Source organism: Mesoplodon bidens (genome assembly GCF_964165515.1).
Source record: "Mesoplodon bidens genome assembly, chromosome: 1".
Taxonomy (NCBI): domain Eukaryota; kingdom Metazoa; phylum Chordata; class Mammalia; order Artiodactyla; family Ziphiidae; genus Mesoplodon; species Mesoplodon bidens.
This window is the reverse complement of record NC_138176.1, coordinates 210,470,903-210,483,677: the sequence shown is the minus strand read 5'-3', so window position 1 is coordinate 210,483,677 and position 12,775 is coordinate 210,470,903.

The window sequence follows — 12,775 nt, the reverse complement described above, 5'->3', positions numbered from 1 at the left end:
TGTCACTGAATGATGAATTCCTTTTTCCAAATGGCTTAGATTGAAAGAACTTCCTAGGCAGCATATGAAGTAATGCTCAAACAATTCATAAGATTCATTAATTTCCAAACTATGACATGACATTAGATAGAATACCTTTATATAATCATGCTTTTATACATTTATTCACTAAGAAGGCTCTTATATAATTGTTCAAATGTGTAAGTGATCTATATTTTCATTAATGTAGATTACATTGTTTCTGGCACAAGGTGGTATAGATTAATATGTGTGTGTTTGTGACATGTGTGTTTGCGTTCTGTCTGCCCGTAGGAAAATGGAAACACTTGATAAAAGGCATTTTTGGAAAATGGCATTTTGGATAAAAGACATTTTCCCCAAGGATATACAAGAAAAAAGGGTAAGCATTTATAATTTGTTTCTAGATAATTCTTTAAGGTGAAATGAATTCCTTATTAAAGATTTAGCTCATAAGAAGAGTGAACAGTGTAAATAGCTGCCTACTTTTGATGAGTTATCCAAATATTTTAAGGGTATTTTTCCATCTTAAGGATCAAAAGCTGGTTGAAATTATATGCCTTTAATCAGCAAACAGTTTTTATATACATTGGCTAATATCCATGACTCTTTTTTCAGCCAATTAAAATAAGACACAAAGAATTCTTATCCTCCATAGCCCGTATCCTGTTACTTATGTGAAACAGTACAATTCTTCCCCATAGAGCGGAGGAGGAAGTCAGATAAGATCGTTCCCACTGCCTTTTAGACTCTTATCAACACTTCTAGCATCGCCCAAAGTTGTCGCCATCCTTCCGTCTCAGAAATAGCATTCTTCAATTTATTTTGTAAATGGATCTTTGGCAATTTCTCAAATTTCTCCTAGCTTAGAAACTTTTTTTTTTGTATTTAATGGATCTATTGTCTTATCAGACTAAAGGCTCTAACAAAGGGATTTTCTTTCTTTTTCTCAATGCATATAAAATGGTGATGCTCAAGTAAGAGATATTTTATAGGTTCTAAGGGACACTCCACACCAGCCAATTCTCAGGAATAATCTCTTTTTGGAAGACCCTCAAAACAGGATCTTTGCCTTAAACAGAAGGATGTTCTTGGAGAAGATCATTCAATTTTTTTTTTTTTTTTTTTAGGGCTATCCATATAATTCCTTTATCTTTAAATTTTTATTGGAATACAGTTGCTTTACAATGTTGTGTTAGTTTCTATTGTACAGCAAAATGAATCAGCTATACATATACATATATCTCCTCTTTTTCGGATTTCCTTCCCATTTAGGTCACCACAGTGAAAACCATTCATTTCTAAGCCAGATAAAGGAGGAGACAAATAGTATTTCTCAATCCATAATTCAGAGGCTCACTTAAGTCAATTTCAAAGTAGGCATGGACACTTAAGGAGACATCATAATTGTCAAAGTGTAATTTTCAAAAAGTTAAAAATGTGACTTGCACAAATACAGATTGAACAGCAAAGATTTAAAAACCCATTGTATTAGTTGTCTCTTGCTGCTTTGACAGATTACCATGAATTTAGTGGCTTAAAGGGGTGCACATTAATTATTACACAGTTCTGGGGGACAGAAGTCCAGCATGAGTCTCACTGGGTATAATCATGAAGCCAGCACAGCTGTGTTCCTTCCTGGAGGCTCTAGAGGAGTGTGTGTTTCCTGCTCATTTGTGTTGTTGGCAGAATTCAGTTTCTGTGGCTGCAGGACTGAGGTCACTATGTTCTTCGTTGTTGTTGGCTGTAACATGCGGGCTACCCTTAGCATCAAGAGTCCTCTGGTTTTCACTCAGAACCAGCAATAGGGCATTGAGTCCTTCCTGCTGCAGTATTTTCTGCCACATCCTGTGGTCAAATCTCTTTCTGACCACAGCCAGGAACAGTTCTCTGCTTTTAAGGACTCATATGTTTGGGCTTACCTGGATAATCCAGGATAGCCTCCTATTCGCAAATTCCATAACTTTAAAAGCACTGGCAAAATTCCTTTTGCCCTGTAAGGTAACATTCAGGAGTTATAGGGATTAGGGTGTGAATGTTTTGAGGGGATCATCATTCTGGCTACCACACTCATTTTTTGTACCTTTTGACCCCCTTCACCCATTTCATCCACACCAAAATCCCCACCGCTGGCAACCACCAACCGGATCGCTGTATTTATACGTTTTTTTTAGATTCCACATATAAGTGAAATCATACCGCTTTTGTCTTTCTCTTTTTGACTTATTTCACTTAGGATAATGCCCTCCAAGTCCATCCCTATTGTGGCAGATGGCAAGATTTCATTTTCTTTGGCTGAGTAATATTCCATTGTGTATGTGTGTACCACATCTCCTTTGTCCATCTGTCAATTGACACTTTGGTTGCTTCCGTACGTTGGCCATTGTCAATGATGTGCAATGAATATGGGGTAAATATATCTATTTGAATTGGTGTTTTTGACTTCTTTGGATAAATACCCAGAACTGGAATTGCTGGATCATATGGTAGCTCCATTTTTAACTTTTTGAGGCACCTGCACGCTGTTTTCCATAGTGGCTGCACCAATTCACAATCCCACCAGCAGTGCACAAAGGTTCCTTTTTCTCCACATCCTCACCAACATTTATTGCTTGTCTTTTTGATACAAGCTACTCTTAACAGGTGTGAGGTGATACCTCATTGAGGTTTTGATTTGCATTTCCCTGATGATTAATAATGTTAATCATCTTTTCACTTATTAATAAGCTAAACAGCACAATTCAGAAGGGGATAGGGGAGACTCATACAAAATCTGTGGGAAAAATAGGATTCTGGAACAAATTTGCACAGATGGATATAAGACAGGTCAATGTATTACAGGGTAATAAAACTGTAAGATTTGGATTGATCTCTGCAGGTGGATAAAACTTATTTGAATATTTAATAAATGGAAATTATTTACTACATATTAATTATTTATAAATTAATATGTAACTTTGTAGAATATAGGCCCTAATCAATAGTAAATAGGTCAAACAAAATTATATTTCTTAGTCAAACTTCATCATGTATATAAGATTTTTAAAAACTTATTTTGAAGCTTTGGATTTTTTTCCCCTAACAAAGTGAATCACATCAATGGATTATTGTCAGTTTCTTTGGACTGACTCTAAAAATTAATATTACAGGTTAAGGATTGGATGTAAGGAAAGCAATTGTTCAGGTTAACTATAGTCTTTTTGATAATTAACTGAATAAAAATAATTATTTATTATATGCACAACTATGTTATGTATGTTCATATGTATTTTACCATATGCATGTGTATACATAATGTAGAGACATTCGTGTATCTGTACACAGATAATAAATATATTTAGATCTGTATTTGCTAAGTACTGAGGACTCTACACTTTAAAAAGAAATGCAATTACTTCATGCAATTCACAGGAAATGCCTTTCTCAGTCTTCTTACATAAGGCATTTTTAATGTGATCACTACAATTCTTTGAAATCACTTTAATTCAACATATATTTATTGAAGTCCTACTATGAAATATGAATTATATTAGGTGCCATGGATATTAGAAAAGAGTCACCTATGGTCCCAGGTATCAAAGGACATATAGTCTAAAGGCTGAGATGAGTAAATAACCAAATAACTATGACATAGTCTGAAAACTGCTCAATATAGTGATATATGAAATGTTATGGGAATGCAAATGCATAATTAGATACTTTTTCTTGGGAGAGAGTTTCAGGGGAAACTGAGGAAATGAAGATACACTTTATTTCACTTTTGAAAGATGGGTAGGGATGAGACACATTAACAGGATGTGTGGGCCATCCAGAAAGAGAGGCAGCAAGATGCCAGTGTGATAGGAGTGGAGGGCCTGTGGTGGGTGGTGATTGGGATGAGGCAGGAAAGGTAGGCCAGAGCCTTGCTTTGCCATCAGGCAGATGGAGCTAAACAAATAGCTCTTCTCTTGTTTACTGTGTGCTTTTAGCAAAGTAGTTTTTCTAATGTTGAATAAATTGTACAAAATTATCTCCCTCAGAGTATTCTCATAGTACTGAATATACATAGTACAGGATAAATGCTAAGTTTCCATCATTCCTCATATACCATGACTAAAGTGTAGACTTTTTTCTACAAGCGATAGAAATTCACCAGGATGTTTTTGTTTGTTTGTTTTGCGGTATGCGGGCCTCTTACTGTTGTGGCCTCTCCCATTGAGGAGCACAGTCGTCTCCGGATGCGCAGGCTCAGCAGCCATGGCTCACGGGCCCAGCCGCTCCGCAGCATGTGGTATCTTCCCGGACCAGGGCACGAACCCGTGTCCCCTGCATCGGCAGGCGGACTCTCAACCACTGTGCCACCAGGGAAGCCCCACCAGGATGTTTTTGAAAGATCATAGTCGTAGTAAAGTAGAAGATGACCGCAACAGCAAAGGGTCGAATGCAGAAAGGCCATTCCAATTGTTCCTGTCACACAGGAAGAGGCTGGAAATAAAACACTGGAGATGGAGAGGAGGAGGCTGTTGCTAGAGGCGTTTGGAGGTACAATCTGCCTAGAATGATCACGTGGTTTTTGGCTGATACAGAATATAAGGGCAAAGGAGAAATCAAATATAATCATATGGTTCCTGGTTTAGACAACCTGTTATCAGTGATATTATTAAAGAGAATGGATAGGATGAGGAGAAGCAAGCAGATCATTAGGGAAAATTTCTAAGTTTCCAAATACTTGTCAGAATAAAATTGTGAAAGAAGTTACTTTTTCTAGAGTTATTATCTTCATGAATTTTATGTTCCCTTTTCTAATAAGCAGAAACTATTCAATAGTGAACTAAAAAGCAACTTATTCATAAAATAATCTAACCCAAAGAAATACACACACACACACACACACACAAGTGTGTAGCTCATGAAGTTGTGATGTTTTGCTGCATTCTCATCTCACTATTTTTGCAGTTGTAAAAGCCTTGCTTCTTCATCTCAGGTCTGTGTTTTCTACCTCTTCTGTTGAAATCCCTTCTTGAAGACTGTCTACATAGACTAACGTACCTTGAAGAGAGGAAATTTATCTTCTATTTGCTTTGAAATCTCGCCACCAGTACTTTGTTGCTGTGATCACAGTAAGTGTTTAACACATATTATGAAACAAAATCATCCTATAATCTTTAAATGCAGACATCCCTTAAACTCTTATTGCTAATTAAGTTAATTAATTTCCAATTTGGCTGACAAGAGCAAATTCAAGAGACTCTTGGTATTCACAGAGGCCTTGAGAAATTCCATTTAAAGGTTATAATCTACTCTGTCTCCAACACAAAAAAACGAAATGTGAAGCAGGAGGCTTGGTCTAACCTACGAGCTCATTTGAGTCAGTCACCTATAACTAATTAAGAAGGTGTGCTTTCGGGACGTCTGGACCCACGCTGGATGTGTGGTATACCCAGGAACCACCTGGTCCAAGGCAGCAGAGCCAGCGGAGAGTGAAGAAACATTTTTTTCCCTGAGGTCTGACAGACACATGCTGGGCTAATCACTTTTTGCTTGTGCTCAGCTTCCACGGCTTTTCCCTGTATCATCATTCTTCCAGTTGCAGCCTCCTGGGAAGGTTTTCCATTGCACACCCTGACTCTGAACAGTTCATTCACGGCGCACGGCAGGGAGAAAGTGGGTGAATGGTTCTAAGTATCATCGGCAGCAGTTGTATGTTGTGCTGAAAATACCCACAGCAAATTGTTAGGAACACAAGGGAAAAGGAAAGAGAAAGACTGAATGTAAAAAGTGCCTGAGGTACTCCAGGCAAAAGCTAATAAAGAGGGAACAGGTACCTCCCCTGAGAGCAAGTGCTGGGGGAGCCGGTGCCAGGTCCCTACATTGTAGACTAGTGGAACCATCCTGAAACCTCTCGTACTAATTCATACTCATTAGGCTGATTTTCTTTTCAGAAGGCTCTAAGGCAACTGAAAAACAAACTTTAATTTTGTACAGGTTTCTTTTTAAAATAAGTCATTTCAAGAGAAATCATTTAGTTACAAAAAACTGTTAAGTCAGGTTTGAGAAACACCTACCAGGGTGGGGAAAGGCAAGAAGAACTCCTAGTTGGGTGTACAAAAAAAATTCATAAAGTTACCAGGAAGGGCAGTTTATAATAGGTAACTGGGCCTTCCCTGGTGGCGCAGTGGTTGAGAGTCTGCCTGCCGATGCAGGGGATGTGGGTTTGTGCCCCGGTCCGGGAAGATCTCACATGCCACGGAGTGGCTGGGCCCGTGAGCCATGGCCGCTGGGCCTGCACATCCAGAGCCTGTGCTCTGCAACGGGAGAGGCCACAGCAGTGAGAGGCCCGCGTACCGCAAAAAAAATAATAATAAAATAAAATAGGTAACTGTTTTTAAAAATAGGTAGAATTAACACATGTATTTTAAAAATAATATTGTCGGGCCTCCCTGGTGGCGCAGTGGTTGAGAGTCCGCCTGCCGATGCAGGGGATACGGGTTCGTGCCCCGGTCTGGGAGGATCCCACATGCCGCGGAGCGGCTGGGCCCGTGAGCCATGGCCGCTGGGCCTGCGCGTCTAGAGCCTGTGCTCCGCAACGGGAGAGGCCACAGCAGTGAGAGGCCCACATACCGCAAAAAAAAAGAAAAAAAAAAAAAAAAAAAAAAATATTGTCGTCTGTAAGTTAAATTCGATCTTTTGCATCTAAAGTTTTTTTAAGAAAAATGTTTTATTATTGAACAATTGAACCTGTAGAACCAATAATGTAAACAACAGAAACTTTGAGAGTATAATTAAGTATATATTTTATTGTTAATGAAATGTAAATATATAGTTAAATTATGTGTGTATATATATATATATATATATATTTTTTTTTTTTTTTTTTTTTTTGCGGTACGCGGGCCTCTCACTGTTGCGGCCTCTCCCGTTGCAGAGCACAGGCTCTGGACGCGCAGGCTCATTGGCTATGGCTCACGGGCCCAGCCGCTCTGCGGCATGTGGGATCTTCCCGGACCGGGGCACGAACCCACATCCCCTGCATCGGCAGGCAGACTCTCAACCACTGCGCCACCAGGGAAGCCCTTAATTATACGTTTTAATAAATATTTATTTGTACTACAAAACATAGCAAGCTATGTCTTATTTAGTATCCTGATGAGGGAAGATGATTCCTGTTAGAGGCTGAGTAGCATGTGGGGCATATAGGAATCAGGCTGAAATGGTTATTACTTTTATTATTATATCCCATCATAATTTCTCCTTTCTGTTTCTCAGTGTGAACAATCAACATATATAATGAAGTTCTAAGACAGTAACTCTAATATTTCTAAACTTCACCAAAAGAAACTTACTTGAAATAAACAAAACCGGTATGCATATATTGAATAAAGAGTTCAAATATTTTCCATTCAGTTTAAACTTCCTTATATATTAAATGTTTCAATGTTTCTACAAATATACAAATAAAAATAATAATGAGAACTTCTATTTCCAGCAATGTGAGTCAAGATTAAAAAATTAATATTTTGGAGAGGAACTCTCTGAGGCCAGAGATGAAGCAGAGCCCCAGAGCCGCTTAAATGGGCACTGGTTACCCATACCTACCCTGCCTGGAGGACTTCTGCAGTCAGGTGTCCCAGGATTTCAGAGTCCAGGTAGGGAAGTACAGTGGATAGACGCAGTCACATCCCCAATTTGTTCACGCTTTCCGGTGTCCATGTTGTTTGGAAGTGCTTTTTTGCACCCTGCCTCTGGGCTTAGCCCTGTAATTTCCTTTGGTCCCTGGGAACAGTAGCAAAGATGGTAGAAACAGACTTGAAAAGTGTTTATAAAGTGTATCTTGCCCTACTGCGGCTCTTGGAACCCTGTCACCACGTGAACAAGCTCCAGCAAGCCTCCTGAATGATGACAGGCCACCTGGAAATAAGGCCCAGTTATCTCTGTGGTCCCACCTGAGGACACTATAAATTACCTAGCCATTGCAAAACTACCTGCTGACTGCAGATAGCTGAATGAGTAAAGCTAAGATTAGCCAATTCCAGACCACACCACACCACAACAATCACACTTCTGAGATCAACCCAAATTCTTGATCTTCAGATTCATGAGCTTAATAAATGTGTGTGTGTGTGTGTGTGTGTGTGTTTTAAGGCCATTAATGTTGTTTGCCTATGGCAATAGCTAACTGATGAAGACAAGATGCCAAATTGGAGATTTCCCCAGTAAAACTAATATTCTGCTATAATAAGAATGTTAATGATAGTAGTAACAATAATAATAATGCCCCATTACCTAAAGGATAAACTCCCATATCTTAGGCATGTCAAGTAAGATTCTCCATGATCTAAATTCTACCTAGTTTCTTTTCTTAACTTTTTGATAGTCCACCGTTTTCAGCCTAATTTCAAGAATAAAAATTTGTGTACATCCATGCAGAAATAAAAATTTGTCTAGAAACAGCAGCCTCCAACTTGTGTTATGCTTCACGAAATTCAGAAGGGGATTGAGCACTACTGGCATTTTCAGGAAAGAGGGTTGATGAAAAACTATACTAAAATAAGTTGCCACTAAAATGTGAAAGCATAGTCAGATCTACTTAGCTTTCTTAGAAACAGATCTCTAAGAAAAACTCCAGCCAGGCGAAACATAAAATAAAAAACATAGGAATTGGACACTTTTAGTACTGAATGAAAGTGAGGAAAATTGAAATATTATGTGCTGATTGAATGTAATATAGTACATGAATTTGATGCATAAGCCAAATAAATTATGAAATATCTTGAGTCTAGGACATAAAAATTTATAGCTAGTGGACAAAACACAATTTGCTAAGGGCATTTATAATTCTTAAAGAAATTTAAAGATAATACTTACCAAAATGATGTGATTCTAGTTCATAGCTAACCCTTATCTTTCAGCATATTACTCTTTCAAATCTCTTGTATAGATGTCTAATATATTTCTCTCCTTTAGCTTTATAGCCAGTTCATTCCCAAACATTCAGTTTCAACCTTATCATTCAATTTTATTACAAATGTAATAAAATTACAAATGTCCAGGTCCTCACTATGTCAAGTATAAAACATTTCAATAATATTAAACGTGTTATCTACTTCTGATACATTTTGCAAACTACCAAGAAAAGAAGCACCACAACGTTTTCATCAATTCCTTCAACCACTAAAAACCTGCATAAACTTTCCATCAGGTACTTAAAATATAGTGTCTGAACTTAGATTATTCTGAGCCCTTTGGTTACACATTGAAACAGTTTTGTTTTGTTTTTCTTTAAAGTGAGGGCTGAAGATTCATTAGCTCACATAACTGACGAGTCTGGGGCATCTGACTTCAGGTATAACTCAGTCCACATGCTCAAATCATGTCATCAGGAAACTATGTCCTCTTATTTCTGGCTTCAGCTTTCTTCTGTTTTGGCTTCTTTCTAAACAATGATTTTACCATAAGATAACAAATATATTCAGAAATTAATTCCTCTCTAACATTCTATGTCTAACATGCATTTATTTAGTTTAGCAACCTCTGAAAGAAGAACCCATTGCTTTTACCAGTTTAAGGAAAAGTCTTAGAACTGAATCTCATGTATATAACTTGGAACCTGAAATTCTCCTTCAAGATATTCTGGGCCAAGGAATGTTCTCACTGGCCAAGTCTAGGTAATATGCCCTATCCTTGGAGCAGAAAGGGGAATATGGTCACATGGATAGAGAGTGAAATAAGGGCTTTCCTCCACTCTTAAACTAAGATGCTGATAGCAAAAGAAGGGAGGAATGGACACTGAGCAGATATAAAGAACATATACCTACCTATCTGGTGGAGAACCCTTTTCTTTCTAAATTTTGAGAAACTTATGAGCAAGTTCAGCCTACACTAATTAATCAATCTTGTTTCCTAATAATTATTATCATGAATCCCCTATCTCAGTGAAGCAATCTCCTGAATGAAGTCCACACATGTCACATTCACAGCCATCTACACCAGGCCAATTGTAACTTACCTGCCTGTGACACCCCGTTACCTCTCCATGCAGACAAACCCTTTCTTAACGTAACTCTACCTATTAGATGCAATACTTTAAGTGAAAGTACAAGTCATAGTAAATACTCAACGAATATTAGTTTTCTTTCTTTCCTTCCTTTTGTTTCATCTTCATTTTCTTTCTCATTTTATAAGACTTTGTGAACTCTAACCTCATTTTAATGATTCCCCAGTTACTAAACAACATGCATTTATTGAACAAATGAACATTTAAAAATTTCTATTTTCTCCAACTCATTTTGCATGTGTTAACTGAACAAACAATTAGCACTGCATTTTTACAAATCTAATTTCCATGGCTTTAGTGTAACCTCCAAACTAGCTAGGACCTTAAATTTAAGTAAAATGTTTTACTTTTATTTTGTATATTGTGTGAAAATTAACACAGTTGTGGATTGTAATTAGCTATAAAAGAGGATGCTGGATTAGAAACAGAAAACCTAAGCTCTAGTTTTAATTCCATCACTTACAAGCTGTATTATCTTGAGCAAACTAGTTACGCTCTATAAAACTGTATTTCCTTACCCCTCCCCAACGGGAATATAGAGATCCACCCTGCCTACGTCACACATTTTCTTTATAGATCAAATGAGATGATGCATGAGGCAGTGTTATTAATAGAGAAGACCTATTGGCCAATTGTGATACCTATTCAAAAAAACGGACTGGAGCAGGACACAAGCAGGACACAGGTGTGCAGAGAATGTCACATTGTCACAACAGCCCACAAAAAGGAATCACAATTACATCGAATGTGCTGAAGGACACTGGCAGGTTGGAGGGCAGAGAAAGACAATGTTTTGTTTGTTCCCCAGGTATAGGAGGCGTAAATTAGTTTGCTTATAATCCTGAGACTATAAGGAATTGTCCAGTTGCCAGTTTCACTCACAATATAGAAGGGTGGACTGAGATGTAACCCCAGTGGAAAATGCTGTCCTAATGATTGTGTAACATGTTCTGAGTTAGCCATCAGATATGATTACTTGTTACTGAGGGAAAACAGAATGAGCTGTTAGAAGGAATGTTCAAAATGTAGAACAGACATATATGAAATGCTTTCTACAATAATTCATATTCTCTGGATAATTTCTATCTTCTTTATGTTCTGTGAAAATTATATTGCTTCCCCCCCCCGCAATACCAAAGAAAATAAGTCGTGTCTGTTCTGACTGGTACCTTGTATACCTATGGCTAGTATAGGCTAGTGACTAGTGACTAGCCTATAGTCACTAGTCACTAGTCATAAAAGCCTATAGCCTTTTATGGCTAGTGGCTAGTCGTAAAACTGCTGAGCTAGAGTCACCCATTTTACACAAGTACTCTGCCCTGAGATAAAACAGTACTATAGTCCAGGGAATGTGGTGGATGTTTCTTGCAGACCCATTATTATAGCATCAGAGCCTTTTCCAAAGAAAAAACTCTTCATAGCTCCATCACTTTTAGTGTTATTTTTTTAACTTTGCTACTGCCAAACATGTTGCTAATTACTGTTTCTGTGCCCCCCTCCTCATGTTCTAGGCCAGGCCTGACCCCGTTCCTGAATTATGAGTGATTGACAAGGACTCTTCTGCTTTTGGAACTTCTTGCTTTAACTTTAGCTAAGGTACATATCGCTTATACACCCTCTGTTAATTGAGGCCATATTTTCTGTTTACTGTTCTGCTATAGCAGCTGTACCATATAAGAGTTAAGTCCCTATCTAGACATGGCAAATAAGCATGGACATCTCTTTTCTTCTATACCTTTCTTTGAAATCATACTGGGATACCTTGACCTGCTAAATTTGGGCCTTTTTCACTCTGATAAATCTCTCTCACTGCCCTTTCATATTACTGTGCCAACTGCACATTTTCGAATCAGTAGAAATACTCCTTAGGATGCCCCGAAGGTGTTGGCACTGCAAGTATCAATCTGCACTTTGTCTCCTCCCCATCGCTCTGTTCCTCCTGCTGCAGCCACGTTGCAAATGAGCTTGTTTAGAGAACTGGAACATTTGGACAGCTTTTCACTGGGCATGACTAGAAAAAGAGCAGGTGATATGCAAGGTATGTGGCAAGGGCAATACAAGGTCACATCAAAGGAATTAATGGAACAGTTAATGAAACAAAGGAATTAATCCTAGAAAGTGATGTCAAAATATGATCTACTTATGATACTCTTGATAAAATAATAATCACTGCTTTATTATGACTACCATACGTCGTTTACCTGACATCTAATAGGCAGTGTAGTAGGTTCTTAGATATTTTTTGAGCATTTACAACACTGTGGGTCGGCATTATTACCTTAGCTGTATAAATAATAAACTGAGGCTCAGTCCTGTTAACTCAGCAGGAATTATGCTGCCAGCCGGTGAGGCAGGGTCTGGGATTTATCCCAGAGTTCTCTGACTCCAAAACTTTTGCTGCTCTTTTTTTCTAAGCAGAAATAAATATGCTCTAGAACTAAGTAAATAAATGATATATGTATGTGTGTATATATGTATATTCATATATATTTAGAAAGAGAGTAAGAAATAGTGTGTGTGTGTGTGTGTAAATTGTCATAACCTGAAGATGAGATTGTGATACTGGTTAGTAGGGACAGCAAAATATAGTTAGAATGAGAGATTATGGATTACTTCTTTTATATATATGTTGACTTCCATGCATGTTGTATTTAACCCAGATGCTGGAGTTAATATACACCGAGAATTAAGGAATATGTCCTCTTAATGTATTTCAGTGTTTCA